General features: G+C 44.4%; 1 protein-coding gene across 1 annotated transcript in view; it reads left to right on the forward strand.

Moving 5' to 3' along the window:
- FRMD4A (FERM domain containing 4A) overlaps positions 1-16,436 on the forward strand; it is a 692,562-nt gene that overhangs the window by 201,501 nt on the left and 474,625 nt on the right. The gene's annotated exons all lie outside the window — the stretch shown is intronic.

Genomic DNA, 16,436 nt, shown 5'->3' on the forward strand with positions numbered 1-16,436 from the left:
TTTCTTTTCTTTTTTTCTTTTTTTTTTTTTTTTTTAAATGGAGTCTGTCTCTGTCACCCAGGCTGGAGTGCAGTGGTGCGATCTCGGCTCACTGCAACCTCCACCTCCTTGGTTCAAGCAATTCTCCTGCCTCAGCCTCCTGAGTAGCTGGGATTACAGGTGTGCACCACCACAGACTGGCTAATTTTTGTATTTTTAGCAGAGACGGGGTTTCACCATATTGGCCAGGCTGGTCTCAATCTCTTGGCCTCATGATCCGCCTGCATCAGCCTCCCAAAGTGCTGAGATTACAGGTGTGAGCCACCGTGCCCGGCCTTTGGCCCCCAATTTTCTACTGGTCTATTATCCCAACAGCATTAGGAAGTTAGTAAAGCAGGTCGAATTTATTTATTTTGCTGTCATTGCCATCAAACCTTTACTTCATAACTAGAAGTAGATCACTATCTCTGTAGGAAGAGGCTGTAGAGAGGCTTTGTCAGCTGGACCCAGTAGGACTCAGCTGCTTCCTCCTGCCTGCCATATTGTGAGTCCTTGAGAGCAAAGGCAGGTCTTGGTCACCTTGGTGTTTCCAACACCTGACACTGGGCCAGGCACATAGAAAGTGATCAATCAGTGTTTGTGAATGAATGAACAAGTTTATTCTCGATTTCTTCAAGGTCCAGCACTAGTAGAAAATGCAATGACCCATTTTCCATTCCTTTTAGGTAAAGATGTTCTAAGCACTTTGGCCCCATTTGCTTACCTAATGGGATGCCGAAGTGGTCTTTGTATCTAACAACTGCCTTCTTATTGTGAAAGGCAGGCACACACTTTCTTACTGGCAGGGTGACTGCAGATCAGCTCTGTTCAAAGTATGTTGGGTTGTCTGTCTCCAGAATGCTTCCCAGAGAAAAAGCACTGGGGGCTTACATAATCTCATCTCATGAAAGTAAAAAAAAAAAGAGAAGGGGAAAGAGGAGAGGCAGGGAAAAAAATGCTTTTAGGTAGAATTAAAATTAAATTAGTGCATAGGGAAGGAGGTCAGGGAGTGCCATTGCATATTAAGAGGTAGGAAAAACATATACGCAATAGATGGCTAATGAAGAGAGATGGTTGTGGGGTATGAACAAGAGAGAGATCCACTCAAGGAAACTGGAGTGGGGGAGGTGTTTACATTCACCAAGAACAGGTTTTCCTGGGGTACATAGCATGAATTTTCATCATGCCTCTCTACCTTCTCTACTCAACTTCAATCACTTCACTCATATTAGCCAACAATTACTTGATGTTGAAATCAGTATGTGCTGACAGCATTCAAGTCAGAAGGCAAAATTCAAAGGATGGGAGTCTCAATTGGAGAGGAAGAAAGAGAAGAAGACACCAAACCAACTCAAAGCTTTCGTTCAGTCAAATGCAGCACATTTTTATCACTCTCGGCTTCAAAACACACACATTGCCAGGCAGAATTAAAAGCACAGATCAAATAGCTCTATGTGCTTGTGTGTAGACTGCAAATCTTGTTTCGGAGTCAGGATGCATCCTTCCACTGGGCAAGGGGGAAGTTATTCCCACAGAGGAAGATGATTTTTAATGAATAAAGGTCTAAATTACATGCATCCCTTTCCAGTAGAAGGGAGGCAAAGCCGAAGTGAGGAGACTCCTGTGGAGGCGAGGCCTTATGAACATTTGCTTATGTCTGCTGGATCACCAGAGATCAGGAAAGCAGGACTCTTGGTGGCTTTGCCTCATGGCAGGGCTCTTGTTGAATGGGAATAATCAGCAAATGACAATAATTGATGGGGAGCAGGTGAGCGATATGAATCATCAGAAAGTTACCTGGCAGTATGACATGGACAAAAATGTGTATCCACAGGAGGTATACCATAACTTGGCATTAATTACCTGTGAACTCAAAAGTATTTGAGACAGGTCTCAGTCCATTTAGGTTTATTTTGCCAAGGTTAAAAACACAGCTGTGACACAGCCTCAGGAGATCCTGATGACATGTGCCCAAGGTGGTCAGGGTACAGCTTGCTTTTATGCATTTTAGGAAGACAAGAGACATTAATCAATATGTATAAGATGTACACTGATGTACATTGGTTCAGCCAGGAAAGGTGAGACAACTGGAAGCGGGTGGGGATGGGTAGGGGTGGGGATAGGTTCCAGGTCATAGGTAGATGAGAGACAAATGATGGCATGCTTTTGGGTCTTTGATCAGCCTTTCACTGAGTACACAGTTTACATGTGAGATGAGTGGGGTGTGGAGGTAGAGGAGTAGTCACTTATGCCTCAGTCTGGCTCAGTAAATCTGCATTTTTACATAAACCATAGGGCAGAGGAAGCCATCAGACATGTATTTGTCTCAGGTGAGCAGAGGGATAACTTTCTGTCCCTGTGAAGATAAGCTACCATTTACATTTCAAGGGTGAAATTCAACAGAACTGTTTTGGGGTTAACATCTCGAGGTCCACAAAGAATTTGCTTGTGGGCAAATTGCGAGGGAGGTATGTAGCCTTTTTATCCTTGCAGTTGTCATATTTAGGAGTAAACTGGGAGGCAGGTTTGTCTGATGCAGTTCACAGCCTGACTTTTCCCTTTGGCTTAGTGATTATGGGGTCTCGAGATTTATTTTCCTCTCACTTACCCCACTGGTGGCACCTGAGTTTCTCTCACTGTGTCATTCCTGTAAAATGCATAACACTCATTATGAGCACTTGGAACCTACTGGTTCCTAGGGATTAATTAACAAGATGATAGGAAAACCTTAAACAGCCTGGCTAGACATGGCCGCCAGAGAGTCAGGGCCAACCTTGGTGACAAGCAACAGTCAGTGTTAGGGGGAACCACGGTATGTTCAGGATAAGTTGAACACGCATTTCCATATAGCATCTTTATTTGTGCAATTGTTAGAATATACAGTTTCTCATAATACCAGGAATAATTTCTATATTTTCCATGACCATTGTATTCAGTCCAATGTTCTATCTGTGTTCAGTTTTCCTTATTTAACTCATCTAGATTCTGTGCCATACAAGTTACTCCAGACAGAATGACCTACCTCTTGGCTACAACCAATAGATGCATGGCTTGAGGAAGTAGATCCCACAAAATAAAATAAAGCACTTTATATTCCATAAGTGGAATCAGGCATCATAGTTTAATTTGGTTTTTGATAAATATTTTCATAGAAAGTATCATCTGGTGTTCCCCTTTGCATCTGTGATATATCTTCATGGTCATATATGCTTTTCTGTGCTGGCACAAACCTGAATCTTCCTCATGTCTTTGTGAGAGTTCATCTCTGAACCCCTATGCCTCTTGATAACAGAAAAACTTCAGCTGAATTAAATTTAAAGGAGTTTAATTGAGCAATGAATAATTTGTGAATCAGGCAGCCCCCAGAATCACAGCAGATTCACAGAGACTCCAGAGCAGCCACATAGTGGAAGAAGATTTACAGACAGAAAAGGGAAATGATGTACAGAAACTGGCAGTAAGGTATGGAAACAGCTGGATTGGTTACAGGATGGCGTTTGCCTTATTTGTGAACACAGTTTGGACACTTAGCAGTCAACGAATGGTTGAAGTAGGGCTGCTGGGCTTGGTCAAGACTCAGCTATTGTTACAGGCACATACTCCTAAGCTTGGTTTTCAATCTTGTTTAACTGTTAAGCTAGGTTACAGTTCATCCACAAGGACTCAAATATAGAAGTATGGAGTCCTTTCTCAGGCCATATTAAGTTTGCTTTAACACTCTGAAAACTTAAAAAAGTGAATCTGAAAGCAGAATTTCCAGTTCAATACTGCTGATGGACAGAATGCTTGTTTTCTTACTTTTAAAATATTTCTTCATGAAACAATTATGGAAATAGAATTGTAGGCTACATGTGCAACCTCTAGTCCTCAAAAAAAATTATTCCCTCACATCTCTTCAATTTCCCTTTTATGTAATCGAGAAGGGCATTTTATTCTGATGTCAACTATAACAGCGCTTGTGGTCATGTGTTTTTAACCTTGGTTGAGTCTTTATCTTTGGTAAACATTCTGTTTTTCTTTTGTCACACTTGTCAACAGCCAGACAATGGTGTTTCATGCTTTTCCAATCACTCCTTGGGTCTCCACACCTCCCAACTTCATTTATCTTTGTCTCTATGACTTTCCATCCATCCACTCACCCACCCACTTATCCACCCATCCATCCATCCACCCATCTATTGACCCACCCATCCATCCATTCATTTGTACCCCCATCTATCCACTTATCCATCCATCTACCCATTCACCCATTCATCCATCCCTCATTTATCCATCCATCCACCCATCCATCCATCCATCTACCCACCTACCCATCCATCCACCCATTTTTTTTTACCAATCCATCCATCCTTTCACCCATCCATCCATCCATCCATCCATCCAACCATTCATCCCCCCATATATCCACATACCTATCCATTCATGTACCTATCTCCCATCCATCCACATATCTATCCATTCATCCACCTATCCCCCATCCATCCACCCATTCACCCATTCACCCATTTATCTACCTATCCATCCATCCATCCATCCATCCATTCATTCTTTCCAATTCTCATTCCAAAAAGATTTCAAGACATGTTATAAAACATATGCTATACAGCAGAATGGGAATAAAGAAAAAAAGACCAAGAGAAAATGGTAAAATAAAGCCCAAGATAAAGTCAGTCCACAAGACTATTTACCAGAAGTCTTTTAGAAATTATCAAAAGGTAAATCACAGATATGGCTCTTTATTTTCTAGCAGTCAAAGCAAATAGGAGAACCCAGCCTGGCCAAGACTCAGAGGCTTCACAAGATAGACTCCAATCAGATACCAAGAAACAAGTTCTTCTAACTTCACCTTATTTCCCCCTCTTCCTGTCCATCACCACATGCCCCCAGCAAACTCTATTTTCCCATCTGAATTCATCATAGGTGGGACTAACTTTTCCTTCCAGAGGTGGAGTTAGAGGTTGGCCCGTTGTCCTCTAAATGATGGGCTTTTACTCAGGGAATACAGACTCATAAGATGTGGTTCTCCAAGTCTTTGTGGAGAAGAAACAGGCAGATTCTAGACATAAAGGGTAGTGAAGGTTGATTACTCCTCCCTCTCCATGCAGGATATGGCACATGGGAGTGAGAACAGGGAACAGAGTGGTTCTCTAAGAGAGCTTGGTCCTTCCTCCTCCAGCCAGCAAAGGACAAGCGTGTTTGCAGCCCAGACTCAGCAGCTGCTGGAACTCTGAGGTCCTGCACGCTCAGACTGTCACCAGCCATGGCCATCAGGCCCTCCCCACGGTGGCCAACTGGGTGCAGTCCTGCTTCTTGTTGAGCTGCCCAAGCATCTAGAGAGGGTGCTGTCATGCATAAGGGACCCGCGAATGCCTTCAAAACATATGGCCAGACACCAGAATGACTATTATGGTACTTTTTCACCAACCTAATACATTCTCAACATCGCTTTGGTGCTTAAAAGCAAACTGTTTCATTATTTACTTGATACCAGCTTTATATTTAAAGCCTTCAGGCTTTAACAAGGTGGTATTTGCTTGAAGGCCTCACGACCCAAATAGCAGTGTCTCAAGTGCTCTTTAGCAAAACGTCAGCTAATCCTGCTAATTCAACTTCATGCACCCCATCATGTGCTAAATTGGAATCATTTTTATCAAAAATGCACTTCCTTCCACCATGAAATCTTAAACCAAATATTCCTGAAGTTTGGTAAAAAACTAACTTTCTCTTACTTCACTTATATTATCCTTATTCTGATCTTACTGATGAGGGCATGAGGATAAAATAGGATTACCTCTTCGTAAAACAGAGAACGGGGATGGCTGCCTTGTCTGTCTTTAGAAGTCTAATATTGTTGCTGAAATACACTCCCATTGAGTAAGCTCACCATGGGGCACACCATGCCTAAGGCAGGATAAAATAGTTTCTCTCCATTCATCGTGTGACTCCCAGAGGGCCGAGCTTCCCACGAGCAGGCCCTCTGGCAGCTGGGCCTGCGTGGGAGCCCCACAGTGGCCATGATGTGTCCTGATTCTCAATTTCCCAGACAGCCCTGGGCTGCCCACCTGCCATGTGCAAATAAAACTCCCAACATCAAATGAGAGGATTCAAAGAGGAGGAATGGGAGGTGGTGGGAAATACTCCAGATCTACTGTCTCTGCTCTCCTCCTCCTCCCCTTTCCATCATGAGAGTCACATCACTTTCCCAGGTACACACGGGGAACAAACAGGGGCCAGCCAGATTGATAACAACCTCTGCAGAGTCGTGGACACTAAAAGGGAAATACGGCTTGCTATCTGCTCCCAGGAGACCCCAGGCAGCCTCCCCTCTCCACACTTGCTCTGCCCTCTTTTTCCCTCAATATTTCTCACTCTGGTTGTTAGACAACTTGGGGAGAAAACTGTGGCTCTGGGGGCTCCCACGATTGGATGTTTAAGATTTTTGGTTTTTGGTTTGTTTTTGCTTTTGAGACATAGTCTAGCTCTGTCACCCAGGCTGGAGTACAGAGGCATGATCTCGGCTCACTGCAACCTCCTCCTCCCAGACTCAAGCGATTCTCCTGCCTCAGCCTCCCAAGTAGCTGGGACTACAGCTGCAAGTGCCACCACGCCCAGCTAATTTTTGTATTTTTAGTGGAGATGGGGTTTCCCCATGTTGGCCAGGCTGCTCTTGATCTCCTGACGTCCAGTAATTTGCCCGTCTTGGCCTCCCGAAGTGCTAGGATTACAGACTGCACCTGGCCTTATGTTTGAATTTTATGCCTTTTGGTCAGGGATAAGAAATTAGAAATTGCCGGTGTGACTGTAGACCAGAGAGTAACTGTGAACAAAGCAGGGGTCTTTGGTCAGGGCGAGGGAGGTGCAGGTGTTTTGATCAGGATGAAGAGGTCCTTGTGTGATTATAAGAAAAGGCCAGAGGTGCATGATTTCAACAGTCCAGCTCCCAGCCAGGACAGCTTCCAGCAGGAGCGGAAGGAGAGGAAGGGCCAGACGTCTTGAGTCAGTAGAGTACAGAAAATGACCTTATTCATCTCGTGGCATGGTATCTTGTTTGCCTCTGTTTCCTGAGTCAAGATTTTAAAATATGTTTTTGTCTATGCCCAAATATCTCTTAATCGACTGACAAGTGGATCAGAAGCCTCACAGGGAAGCCTGACATTCGTCACGGGAGTTGGGGCAGTCACATCATGGAGCCACAGGCACTTAACTAAGTTATGCTGTCTGTGTTGTTCATGTTTGGAATCTGTGTCTTTCCCGACAGTCTCCAGAACAGTCACACATAACTGGACTTCATCTTCGAGGCTGGGTATTGAACCAAAGTGACTCAGGGAAGACAGCACCTAGAGACAACAGGGTGGTCGGCGGGGGCACAGTGAGTTGGGCTAAGGAGCTAAAGCAGCCGGAAGGTTGGCTTTGCTTCTACTCTGCCATCTTCCGTTCATTCTAGAGTTTCTCCCTCAACAAACGAAGCTTCTGCAGTGCCTGAGACTCTCTTCTTGCTGGTGGTTTTGCCCATCCTTGTATTTTAGGTGTGTTGTCATTAGGGGAGAGATTTGTGAACTCTGTGATTCATTGCTTCCTTTTTTCTAGCAAAAGTATAATTTGGGGATTTGTGTGGTTACATTCTCTACTACAAATGCTGCAATTGGGAGCTTACAGTGTAACAGGGCCAATTATAGGAGAACACGGAGGCGTTACCTGGGAATTCCACACCTCTAACCTTTTCTGAAAGAACAGCAGTCCTTGCTTTCTCCTACTGGTGTCCGGCATGCAAACCAAGGATACTAAGTTTCCACCACGGTGCATTAAACTCAGACTGAAGTTTGAGCTCTGACTTGGGCTGCAAGTTGAATCTCACTTTGGAGAATTTTAAAATTGTGTGGAGGCTTAATCCCAAGCCAAACAGCTTGGGCCTAATGAGAGCCAGGAGCTACGGAGTTTTGAGATAAATGTACAAAGCCTTATTCCCTATGTCAAATAAATATTCTCGTATTTACCGATATAGGCAGGCAGATAGGTAGCAATGCCTATGCTTAGCTTGTATGGCCTGTGTAAAGTTTTTAGATACCATGATCATCACATTGTTTTTCAAATTCGAATAAGAAACTACCAGCCATGTGTCAGTCTGCACTTACCAATATCACCGAGGACCGATTTTTACACACCAAACATGGCAACAAATCCTGAAGAAGAAACTTAAAAATGTTGACTATGGGCTGGGTCTGATGGTTCATGCCTGTAATCCCAGCACTCTGGGAGGCCGGGGTGTGAGGATTGTTTATGGCCAGGAGCCTGGGCGTCATAGCGAGACTTCATCTCTATATAAAACATTTTTAATTAGCCTAACATGGTGGCATGCACCTGCAGTCCCAGCTACTGGGGAGGCGGAGGTGGGAGGATCACTTGAGCCCAGGAGATCAAGGTTACAGTGAGCTATGATCACACCACTGCACTCCAGCCTGGGCAACAGAGTGAGACCATCTGTACAAAAAATTAACAAATTAGTTTTTAAAAATAATAAAAAAATTAAAAAGAATATTTGCTGTGGCCAGTGTCACGGAGGAAGGAGTCTCTGGTGTGATGGAGGACAAAAGGTCTCTGGCTGAAGCAAAGAGAAGAATGGAAGGTATCTGTGGGTTCCCTCCAACCGTGAGCATCACCAGGGACTCAGGAGGCTGGGAATCTTGGGCTGGAGAGCAAGGCAGGCCCACAAGCACTGCGGCAGCCAGAATCCAATGACAGATCACAGCCTGGGAAGCAGGGAGGGAGAACAAGCCTGGAACCCTAGCAAGACAACCAAGAGGGCCACCGCAGGGAAGAGGGAATGGAACATCTCGCCCCAGCTCCAGCCATAGAAAGCCAGGTGCCAGGTGCCCACAGATGGAAAATCTGGCAGCTCGCAGGCAAGGAAGTTTGCCAGTTTCAAATATCAACCACTGACTTCTCGTTGTGGAGTGTTAATTAAAGCTATTAATACCACCCAAAGGTCAGAGTTCCTGTCTTATATTTCAGATATTTCCCAGGAGCCCTGAAAGATGAAGGAATAGGAATACATAAGCCCAGCAAAATAGCACACAGAACTAATTACCCAAGGTGACCCATGCAAGACTCCACTGACAGGCGCATTAGAATGACCTTTGTTCCCAGAGTGATGGTATCTTGATACCTCTGTTTCCAGGGGCGGGCCTCCCACCCAGCAGATGAGCCACCCGGAGGTTTTTATTCCTAGCAGGGCACTGTCTAAAGTCAGGCTTCTGTCCTGGGTGCTACCCTGGTGTTGACCCTCTCTGTGATCTGTGATCTTAGGCTGGTTTCTAAATCAATGATTCTAAGTGTGTTCTACAGCTCATATATATATATATATATATATATATATATATATATGACTCATAATTGTGTTGTTTTAAATTATTAGTGATTGCAACCCCTGAGGCTCTCAGAGAGATTTTTTTGTTTCATTGTTTTTCTAATGAATAAAGGATAAAAAATATCTCTATGCCTTGGTTCTTTGAATTGCTAAGTAGATATACGGTAATAAGGTACTTCACTATCGTTCACAGTGGAAGGGAAAGAGAGAATGATTAGAGGCTGTTGAGATGGAAGCCACTGTTCATGGAAAAGTTGATTCTCATCAGGCAAGTCATGGCTTTGGAGAAGATTTTGGGAGGGGAAGAGAAAATAATGGTATTTGCAGGGGCCACACCTGCACTGTTGCTATGTGAATTTGCATAAGCTTGCAAGGGAAGCTTATTTTCTCAGCTAGAAAACAAAACACATCATACATAGTTAAGTCTGTCTCCAGGACTAGCGTGCCTTCCATCCAGGCACCCATCCATGCATCCATGCACCCAGCATTTTTTCAGGTTCTTTATCTCATCTGATTGTCACAACTCAGGGGTGAGAGTGTAGGGCAGATAGAAGGAAGTGAGGTTAAAGGAGTGCTGAGGCCATGCTGAAAGCGCTGTCGGGTCTGACAGTGATGATGATAATGGTGGTGGTAATGATTAAGGTATTTCATATGCATGTGGTGCTTTGCAACCTACAAGATGTTACCATGTGCGTTTTCTCATTACAAAACTAGGAGACTTGCCTGCAGTAACATATGGCCCACTGAGTTGGGAGGGAGAAAACCTTAGATCTTAGATTTGCTCAGGTATGATGTGTAAATCCATGCACAAACAAGCAAATATATTATATTGTCACCGGAAAAGCATGGCAAATTTTGCATCAGATTTGAGTGCCCAGGACTCTTGAAATATGGCCATGCTAATAGGGCTTGCCCTCAATAACTTCACATTTGAGTGGAAGGGGAGACCATGTGTACCTACAATTTTATGTAACCAGAAAGCAAAATATGCTGGGCGGGGTGGCTCATGCCTCTAATCCCAGCACTTTGGGGGGCTGAGGTGCACAGATCACTTGAGCCCGGGAGTTTGCGACCAACCAGGGCAAAATGGTGAAACCCTATCTCTACAAAATAAATAAAAATTAGCCAGGTTTGGTAGCATGCACCCGTAATCCCAGCTACTTAGCAGGCTAGGGTGGGAAGATCGCTTGAGCCCCGGAAGTGGATGTTGCAGTGAGCTGAGATTATGCCACTGCACTCCAGTCTGAGTGACAGAGTGAGACCCTGTCTCAAGAAAAGAAAAGAAAAGAAAAGAAAAGAAAAGAAAGAAAGCAAAATATAAATATGGAGAATGGCTCAAACCATAAAACAGGCTGGGGATACTTGAGCAAGGCTTCATAGTGATGGAATTTGAACTGATTTCTGAAGGATAGATTCCAAGAGGAGGAGATGGACCAAAGTTATCTTGAGGAGGGAAATACCTTTAGCAAAATCTTGCAGAGAAAACATGCCCATTTTAAGCGTTAATGAGTGGTTCGGTGGGGATATAGTCAGGAAGAGAGCTGTGAGTGAAAAGGCAAAAGGGATAGCCATTCCCACAGTGAAGGGTCTTACGGGCACAGGCAGACACTATCATTATTCCATTTTTCAGATGGGAAAACTGAGGCACAGAGAGGACAAGTTCAGAAAGCCAGGAAGCGAATCTGGGCCATCTGGCTGTAGTGCCATCTTCTTCAATGCTCCCTTAAAGGACCTCTTCTCCAGGCCCTAAAAACCTTCTCCATCTTTCGCTTCCCCAGAGTACAGCAAGGCCTCCTGTCTACCTCGCAGGACAGGGACTCAGAGCACTAACAAACCCCAACTCAAACTAGTTTTTATAAAAGAAAATGTATGACCTTGCAAAACAAGAAGTGCAGAGCTCAGGTGAGAGCCAGCACTGGCTAATTCAGCAGCTCAGCAAGAGCTCCAAGGACCTGGGTGTTTTCCCACCTCTCCAGGCCCCCCTCCTCACGGGCCAGCTTCCACCTCCACCTGAATGCTGAGCCTTTGCCTAATTTCCTCCCTGATTTCAGTTCAAGTAACACTTCCCAGGGGCAGCCTTTCCTGCCTCCCTCCTGTGGTCAGTCCGTTTTCCCAGCTCTTGGATCACGCCTGGGTTTGCTGCACTTTCCCTTATTACATGATGCTGCAGTTAATGTCAGCCCTCCCTGTTAGACTCTAAGCTCCATAAGGGCAAGAACTGTGCATTCTTGATCACTATTGTGACCCTAGAGTCTGCCACTCAAATATTTGTCAAGTGAGTGAATGACAGCTCTGTGCAGGGCCAAGGAACCCGAGCCACAATAGACATGCCATATTGCAAACGGCTCATTACGATTCATTCTCCTCTGGTGCACATTTTTTCCCTGAGGCACAGTCCTATTGATTTCTTCTCCCCAAGAAGTATTCTCCTTTATCCTTCCTAGAAAAGCCATATTTTGTTCAGATAGCCACCCAATCCCCTCTGCAAGGTGATTCAGATCATACTTCTACCTTGAGGCATTTCACTAGAAATTGCTATCAGCCCAGGGGTGGTCCAGGATCTGAGGTTACCCAAGCTAACTAAAGGGAAGACATATTGTATGCAGGTGGGAGAAGGTGCTTGGAGGTTAGCAGGGTGCTGGTTTCCCCAGGTACTGCTGGTGGTCATCGTGTAGCCAAGGTATTGCTAGTGCCTATGGAGGAAGCGGAGGGACTGGAGAGAAACTGAGTAGGTAAAAGTGGGCAAGGCAGGCCGGGCGCGGTGGCTCACGCCTGTAATCCCGGCACTTTGGGAGGCTGAGGTGGGTGGATCATAGGGTCAAGAGATCAAGACCATCCTGGCCAACAGGATGAAACCCCGTCTCTACTAAAAATACAAAAATTAGCTGGGTGTCGTGGCACGCGCCTGTAGTCCCAGCTATTCGGGAGGCTGAGGGAAGAGAATTGCTTGAACCCTCGAGGCAGAGGTTGCACTGAGCCAAGATCACACAACTGCACTCCAGCCTGGGCAACAGAATGAGACTCCATCTCAAAAAAAAAAAAAAAGTGGGCAAGGTTTGGTGATGTGTGGGGACATAAGGGGTAAGAGAGAAGATGATCTTAGAGAAATCTCTAATTTTCCCTTTGGACAATTGTATGGATGGACGGGTGGATGGAAGTTCCAATCACTGTGATAGAAAACACTGGAAAAAATGAGATTCATCCAGGCAAGTCTTTCATACACTGTTTCATCATCGGTTTAATAAATGAAATGGAGTTAGAGCTCATCTCAGCCTTTTGTTTGCTTCTATCATACTGTGTTGTACCCTGTTTTTTGTTTTGTTTTGTTTTTTTAATCACATTCCTCCTGGTAGCAGACTTACCTACTAATGCTTGCACTTTCTCCTTATCAGTCCGGCAGTTCCAAGATAGCAGGAGCCGGGTGTGTGTGCGTGCATTCTAACCTTAGAGCAGGCAAAATGCCCCTCTCACCCAGATGGTTCCTCTTCTTCGTGCTGGTATATTTAAAGAGGTCATCCAGCAAGCTTCTTAAAAAGGGTATTGGACCTTTGCAAGTCTCAGTCGGCTTGGCAGCGTGACTGTGTCTCTGAATGTGCTAGAAGGAGGCTTGTCATCCTCTTGCCTTTGGGTGAATGTACTACTCAGGAAGGCAGGGATACACACACCCTCGTCCTCGTTAATGGGTTCGCAATTATTTTGGCAGATCTAAAATAATATTTCAAAGGCAGTAGACAAGCAGCTGGGGACGTTACTTGTAATTGTTTCATATTGTTATCACATTTGCTTACGAGAACAGAGAGGCAAGCTGCCATCAATCAGAGAAGGGCACAGTCATCGACGGTGATCATGGTGCATGCGTTGGAATGTCATGGCAATTGTCCCTTAGTCCTGGACTTGATTACTTCTGCTGCATTCCTGTGATAGCTGAGTTGCTTCATTAACTTTACTTTGGTCAACCTCATTTGTAAAGGGGAAGCTAGAAAACAGCATTACACAGGGCTTCGTGCACTGAAAAATCGACGTTATCAAAGGAAGCACTATCTTCTCTCTTTCTGTCCTTCTCCAAATGCTGTCTGCAATCATATTTAGTCACTCATGGGTGTTAACATGGGTCACCAAGGAAGGGCCCAACCAGAGGTGGAAAATTACACACATTCTAAACATGCCTTTTTACAGGTGAGAAAAATGAGGCCAGGAAAGGTAATGTAGTGTTGGATACAATCCCGTTTGGTGATCAGTCACCCCTGGGTTCAAATCTTGATTGTACCACTTGTTGCAGATTGAGCCACTTAAATTCTTATTTTTGTTTTGTTGTTGTTGTTTTTGTTGAGAAAAAGTCTTGCCCTGTCACCCAGGCTGGAATGCAGTGGCATGATCTTGGCTCACTGCAACCTCCACCTCCTGGGTTCAGGAGATTCTCCTGCCTCAGCCTTCTGAGTATATGGGATTACAGGCGCCCACCATCATGCCCGGCTAATTTTTGTATTTCTAGTAGAGATGTGGTTTCACCATGTTGGCCAGGCTGGTCTCGAACTCCTGACCTCAGGTGATGCACCCACCTTGGCCTCCCAAACTGCTAGGATTACCGGCATGAGCCACCATGTCCGGCCCACTTAAATTCATCTGAGCCTCAGTTTGCTTATCTGTGAAATGAGGGTAATAGCAGGTATCCTGCAGGGCTACTGTGAGAATTACAATTCAGGCAATGAGCCTGGCACCTGGAACAGAGGTGTTTAGTACCCAGGTGCTGTAATTATGTCTAAGCTCACAAAAGGAGATTTTGAGAAAGCTGGAATTAAAACTTGTGTCTCCTGACTCTGATCTGGTTGGACCACACTGCTGTGCTTGAATAAAGGGGCCCTGGAGACACTCAGGGTGGGCGTTTGTAACACCTGCTCAGGACAGTTTCATTTACTTTGTACCAGCATTGCACAGGTTGCCAGAAGTATTACTCATGTGAGTTGGTGGACTTTTGGTCAAATATTTGCCCTAAACCCAGGTCTCTATGGCATTTTACGGAATCCTCTGCATCCTCGTAAGGGACATTGGAGGAGCAAATGGGTTGCAGAATGAGTTGCAAATAAAATGGCCAATCTCAGTATGAAAGGTTCAAGATGTTACCTAAATGAGGGTGAAAAACATTCCATTTAGATAGATACGAGCAAACTTAAGTGACCACTGAGCCCACTGGAAACAAATAACATGCTATGTAAAGGCTTAGTAACAGTGATGGATGTTTGAACTTGAACTTCAGCTCCAGAACAGTTCTGTGGCCTCTCCCAGGAACAGGAGTCAAAGCACATCAGGATTCTTGAAGGATCTGAAAGGTGAATGAGATTTCTAGTATATGTCAAGACTTTTCCACTGAAGAAGGGCTTTGTGTACAGAGACTTAGAAAGGAGACCAACCTGGACCCCTTCACTACCAGAAACAAAGATGGTGGACTGCCCAATTAAGTGGCCCTAGAGATTTACCCAGGAGCTTGAGTCTTCTAAGAAATCCAGTTTTCCTATGCAGGAAGAAGGCTAGGAGTTTTCTGGCCTCATGGGTTCTGGCTTTGTTTTCGTGAAGCTATCCCTCCCAGCTGGCAAGAGAAATGGAATTTTATGCAGTTGCTGAAAACTTCATCCAGAAACCCAAAGATGCTGGCATGAAGGAATAGTTCTGGAGCAGAGCTGGAATGATGGCCAAGCCTGTGCCTGCAGGGGGTCCCTGGGAACAGGACTGGCTTGAACTAACAGGACTGGCTCAAACTCAGGGCCTCTCAATATACAAGAAATGTTGCAACAGTTTCACTCCAGCTGACTGCCTACCTCAGCAACTTGCATGGGTCTTGCAGCCTTGGTGGTTTTGTTTGTTTTTTTTGTTTTTGTTTTTGTTTTTTTTGCAAATAGTTTAAAAGGTTTTTTAATATTGAAATTTCCAAATATATTCAAAAATAGAATAGTATAATGAAGTTCCTTAAATTCATTCCCCAGCTTCTATGATCATCAAATAAGTACCAGTGTTCTATACCACTGTAGGATGATGATAGTTAACAACAATATATTAAATAGTTTCAAATGGCTAGAAGGAAGATATTGAATGTTCCCAACACAAAGAAATGATAAATATTTGAGATGACGGATATGTTAATTACCCCCACCTGATCGCTATACAGTATATGTATTGAAACATCGCTATAAACTCTGAAATGGTTTGGATCTGTGTCCCCACCCAAATCCTGTGTTCAGTTACAATCACCAATGTTGCAGGTGGGTCCTGGTGGGAGGTGATTGGTTCATGGGGGTGGTTTCTCATGAATGGTTTAGCACCATCCCCCTTGGTCATGAGAGTAAGTGAGGTGTCGTGAGAACTGGTCATTTAAAAGTGTGTAGCAGCCCTCCCCCACCCCCATCCCACTTGCTCCTTCTCTACCCGTGTGATATGCCTGCTCCCCCCTTCACATTCTGCCATGATTGTAAGTTTCCTGAGGCCTCCCCAGAAGCCAAGCAGATGCCAGCATTATGCTTCCTGCACAGCCTGCAGACCCAGGAACCAATTAAACCTGTTTTCTTTATAAATTACCCAATCTCAAGTATTTCTTTATAGTGATGCGAGACTAGACTAATACACAACCCATGAGTATGTACAATTATTTGTCAATTAGAAACGTTTTTTAAGTATAAAAAAAAACCTTGTGAGCTTGATGGCTTTTTATGGCAGGGCAAGAACATGTGTCAATCTGCCAGAAGTCAGTCTTGCTGTAATTGATTTTAGCAATGGCTACTTTTGAGTTATGTGATGCTTTATATGCATTTTCTCATTTAATCCCCACAACATCCTTTACAAAGCAAAGGCTTTGCTTTCCATTTAACAAACGGAGACAATGCAGCTTAGAGAGGTTAGGTAATTTGCTCAGAGACAGCGTTGTTAGGGGATGAGCTAAGGTTAGAACCTAAGTCTCTCTAACATCTACAGGTGCACTTTCTAATAGTGTAACAGTACTAGCTAACGCTAGTAGAAAACCATTCTGTGCCAGACACAGGCTTTCCACACCTTGGCATAATCCTTA

This window comes from Hylobates moloch, unplaced genomic scaffold (genome assembly GCF_009828535.3).
Source record: "Hylobates moloch isolate HMO894 unplaced genomic scaffold, HMol_V3 SCAFFOLD_2, whole genome shotgun sequence".
Lineage (NCBI taxonomy): Eukaryota > Metazoa > Chordata > Mammalia > Primates > Hylobatidae > Hylobates > Hylobates moloch.